The following is a 5,121-nucleotide window of genomic DNA, read 5'->3' as shown; positions in this document are numbered from 1 at the left end:
AGCCCAAAAATAGCTCGCAAAGGGCGACGTAGCCAGCTATGTGTAATATGGAGGCGGGAGTAAAGTTATGCAGCTGGAGGCCGTAGAACTCCAGGAGCCCGCAGAGGAACGGATGGATTGGAAATCCAAGCCCCCTTAATAAGTAAGGGAGAAGGCATACCCACTCCCCCATGGATGGGGAAAGCTCTCCGCTTGCTCCCCGCCATTGTAAGTGGCACGTCCGGCTCGAACGGGGACCATATACGCTGGAGGGAGAAACCCTTGGGTCTGTAACTCCACTAATTGGCTGTGGGGGACGGAACACTTCTTCCAATTGCTTGGCTTAGGGCTACGGGGGCGAGAGGAGGAGCTGCGATGGTCGGCCATGATGGGATGGACTTTTCCGAGCGCGCTCCGATGGATACTCGCTGTGGGAGGATGGTGTTATCTGGATCTGAGGATCCTCGTCTCTTTAAATAGACGATTTACTCACATGTTTAGGGTGGCAAGTGTAAAATGCCCCGACTTCTCGCATTCGCTCAACACGTGGAGGATAGCCATTATTAGGCGCAGAAGCCAAGGAGTGCAACATTCATGGGAAGCCGAACACTACTCGACAGGTATTCGGAATTTGGAGAAGAACCCGCCTTGCAATGTTGAAGACAATCTGCGTGCCGGACTCATCATCATTGAAGCCTGGTTCAGGGGCTACTGAGGGAGTCCTGGATTAGGGGGTCCCCGGACAGCCGGACTATATCCTTTGGCCAGACTGTTGGACTATGAAGATACAAGATTGAAGATTTTGTCCCGTGTCCGGGTGGGACTCTCCTTTGCGTGGAAGGCAGCTTGGCAATTCGGATATGTAGAACTTCCCCACTAGTAGAAAAAGGGTCAAACGTGAAGCACATTAGTGTCGTTTTGAATTTGAGCCGGCACTAATGTGTGCATTAGTGCCGGTTCCAACGGCTAGCCGGCCACTCTCATTAGTACCGGCTCATGGCGAACCTTTAGCACCGGTTCGTGCCATGAACCAGTACTAAAGTGAGTGGTGGCAGGATGTTGTCAGTCCGGGGCCCCTCCAGCACCTTTAGTACCAGGTCGTATCACGAACCGGTACTAAAGGTCGTCCTACATAGACCCTTCGTCCACCCGAGCTCGCTCTGTTCTTCCCCTTTCCCCTCTCCTCTTTGTTCTTTTCCCTCTTCCTCTCAAGCTCATCACACATTTTGCCCAAAATTTGTCAAGATTTGGAGGCCCCCATCCATTCAAATGATCACAAAGGTTAGCAACTTTGTCCTTTCATCTCTCATTGCTAGATTAGCTCGTGCAATGCTTTATATAGTGATTGATTTTTGAGTTTAGTAATTTGGGAGGAATTATATATATGTGCTAGTATTTGATTTATATGCAGTTTGAGGTCAAAAATAACACTTAGTTTGCATATGTAGGTGTGGTTTACTTAGTACCTTCTAAATCTCCATCGTAACCACCATCGATCGCTCGCAACGTCCCGTCGCCGACACCACTTGTGGTGAGCCTCTTGTTCATGAAGTTTTATATAAAAAATTGATGTTTGTGTGATTTGGATATATAGTTACTCGTATAATTATCTTACCCATACGTTGTTTGTTATACATAGTGCCATGGTTTTGATATCCATCCCCGTCGGCCCTCGTCCGGGTTATGATTCGGATGTGGTATATTCTCTTTTAAAACTATTCATTGCATTTCGTGTTTATGACAAATTATGCCCATCAAGTTGACATAGATATTTGTATGTAGGAGGTAGTTGAACCGGAAATTCCAACCGACCCTATTGTCGAGAGGTTAAATTTAGTTGAAAGAGAAAATGAGGATTTGAAGGAAAAATTGAAAAGAATTGAGGGGGAGAAGATGGAATTGGAGTTGCATGTTGCCGATGTCGTCGATGATCACAAGATTAAGATGGAGAAAATGCGCTTGAAGATTAGAAAGATTAGAAAATATGCCATTCATAGTGAGGCTTGGTATCATTATGTTGTTGGATCAATTGTTACCTTAGTTGCGATCTTGATCGCATTTGTTGTTGCATTTAAATTCTTTAGCTAGAGAGTTATTTGTTTGTTGCATTTAAGTGTTGTATGATCTTTATGTATGAACTTTATGTATTGTATTAATCTGGTGTTTTCGGTGCTGTGTATTGAAGATGAGCCGGCAATGGATGTACGATGACCAATGCTCTCCCGAGTTCATTAATGGCGTGCGTACTTTTCTGCTTGCGGCTGAGGCAAACAAGCGGGCGGATGGTTTTATGCCTTGTCCATGTGCTGGCTATAAGAATGGTCACAATTACTCTACGTCAAGAACCATTCACGTCCACCTATTTGAGTCTGGTTTCATGCCCCACTATAATGTTTGGACCAAGCATGGAGAAAGAGGGGTTATGATGGAAGACAATGAAGAAGAATAGGATGACGACAGCTATCCTGGCCATGGGTTCCCTAAATACGATGATACAACAATGAGGGAAGAAACTGAGCCGGTAATGCGGGAAGAAGCTGAAGAAGAGGCATCGGATGAGCCCGTTGATGATCTAGGTCGGGCCATTGCCGATGCAAAGAGAAACTGCACAAGTTATTTGGAGAAGAAGTTGCAGCGCATGTTAGAGGATCACAAAAAATTGTTGTACCCGAATTGCATAGGTGACAAGAAAAAGCTGGGCACCACACTGGAATTGCTACAATGGAAGGCAGAGAATGGTGTATCTAACAAGGGATTTGGAAAGTTGTTGGTAATGATAAAGAATATGCTTCCAAAGGACAACGAATTGCCTGAGAGTACGTACAAAGCAAAGAAGGTTGTCTGCCCTCTAGGGTTAGAGGTGCAGAAGATACATGCATGCCCTAATGATTGCATCCTCTACCGCGGTGAGTACGAGGATTTGAATGCTTGCCCAGTATGCGGTGCATTGCGCTATAAGATCAGCCGCGATGACCCTGGTGATGTCGAGGGCGAGCGCCCTGGGAAGAAGATTCCTGCCAAGGTGATGTGGTATGCTCCTATAATACCACGGTTGAAACGTTTGTTCCAAAACAAAGAGCATGCCAAGGCGATGCGATGGCACAGAGAAGACCGTAAGAAAGACGGAAAGTTGAGAGTACCTGCTGACGGGTCGCAGTGGAGAAAAATCGAAAGAAAGTATGGGAAGGAGTTTGTAGATGACGCAAGGAATGTATGGTTTCGTCTAAGCGCAGATGGCATTAATCCTTTTGGGGAGCAGAGCAGCAACCATAGCACCTAGCCTGTGACTCTATGTTTGTATAACCTTCCTCCTTGGTTGTGCATGAAGCGGAAGTTCATTATGATGCCAGTGCTCATCCAAGGCCCTAAGCAACCCGGCAACGACATTGATGTGTACCTAAGGCCATTAGTTGAAGAACTCTTACAACTGTGGAATGGAACAGGTGTATGTGCGTGGGATGAGCACATGGGGGAAGAATTTGACCTAAAGGTGTTGTTGTTCGTGACCATCAATGATTGGCCTGCTCTCAGTAACCTTTCAGGACAGACAAACAAGGGATACCGTGCATGCACGCACTGTTTGGACGATACCGATAGTATATATTTGGCTAATTGTAAGAAGAATGTGTACCTGGGACATCGTCGATTTCTTCCGAGCAGGCATCCCGTAAGAAAGAAAGGCAAGCATTTCAAAGGTGAGGCGGATCACCGGACGAAGCCTCGCCGCTGTACTGGTGCTGATGTACATGATATGGTCAAGAATTTGAAGGTGGTCTTTGGAAAGGGTCCTGGTGGACAACCTGTTCCGAATGACGCTGACGGACGCGCACCCATGTGGAAGAAGAAATCTATATTTTGGGACCTGCCCTATTGGAAAGACCTAGAGGTTCGCTCCGCAATCGATGTAATGCACGTGACGAAGAATCTTTGTGTGACCCTGCTTGGCTTCTTGGGCGTGTATGGGAAGACAAAAGATAGACCTGAGGCACGGGAGGACCGGCAACATATGCACAGAAAAGACGGCATACATCAGGGTCATGCAATCTACGCTCTTACCAAAGAAGAGAAGGAAATCTTCTTTGAATGCCTGCTCAGTATTAAGGTACCGTCTGGCTTCTCGTCGAATATAAAGGGAATAATAAACATGGCAGAGAAAAAGTTCCAGAACCTAAAGTCTCATGACTGCTACATGATTATGACACAACTGCTTCCGGTTGCATTGAGGGGGCTTCTACCGGAAAACGTTCGATTAGCCATTGTGAAGCTATGTGCATTCCTCAATGCAATCTCTCAGAAGGTAATCGATCCAGAAATCATACCAAGGTTAGAGAATGATTTGGTGCAATGTCTTGTCAGTTTCGAGTTGGTGTTCCCACCATCCTTCTTCAACATCATGACGCACGTCCTAGTTCACCTATGTGAAGAGATTAACGTTTTCGGTCCTGTATTTCTACACAATATGTTCCCCTTTGAGAGGTTCATGGGAGTCTTAAAGAAATATGTTCATAACCGTGCTAGGCCAGAAGGAAGCATCTCCAAGGGCCATGAAAATGAGGAGGTCATTGAGTTTTGTATTGACTTTATTCCTGACCTTAAGCCGATTGGTGTTCCTGAATCGCGGCATAAGGGCAGACTGGATGGAAAAGGCACGCTAGGAGGGGAACAAATAATATGTATGGATGGACATTCTCTCACTGAAGCACACTACACAGTTCTACAGAATTTCGCCTTGTTGGCTCCGTATATGGATGAACACAAGAATTTGCTACGCTCCAAACACCCGGAGTGGTCTGATGACTGGATTACACGTGAACAAACCAGGAGTTTCGCCAGCTGGTTGCAGACACGTACCATGCATGATGCCTCTATTGAAGATGACCTGTACTTGGTGTCCCAGTTACCATCTTTGAATATAATGACTTTCAAAGGGTACGAGATAAATGGTAATACATTTTACACGATCACCCAAGATAAGAAGAGCACTAACCAAAACAGTGGTGTCCGCTTTGATGCAGAAACCAAGATGGGAAAGGAAACATATTATGGTTATATACATGACATATGGGAACTTGACTATTGACGCGGTTTGAAGGTCCCTTTGTTTCGGTGCAAATGGGTCAATATGACACGAGGCGGGGTAAC

Source organism: Triticum aestivum, chromosome 7A (genome assembly GCF_018294505.1).
Source record: "Triticum aestivum cultivar Chinese Spring chromosome 7A, IWGSC CS RefSeq v2.1, whole genome shotgun sequence".
Classification (NCBI taxonomy): domain Eukaryota; kingdom Viridiplantae; phylum Streptophyta; class Magnoliopsida; order Poales; family Poaceae; genus Triticum; species Triticum aestivum.
The sequence above is the reverse complement of the archived record's forward strand: the minus strand, read 5'-3'. Positions refer to the sequence as shown.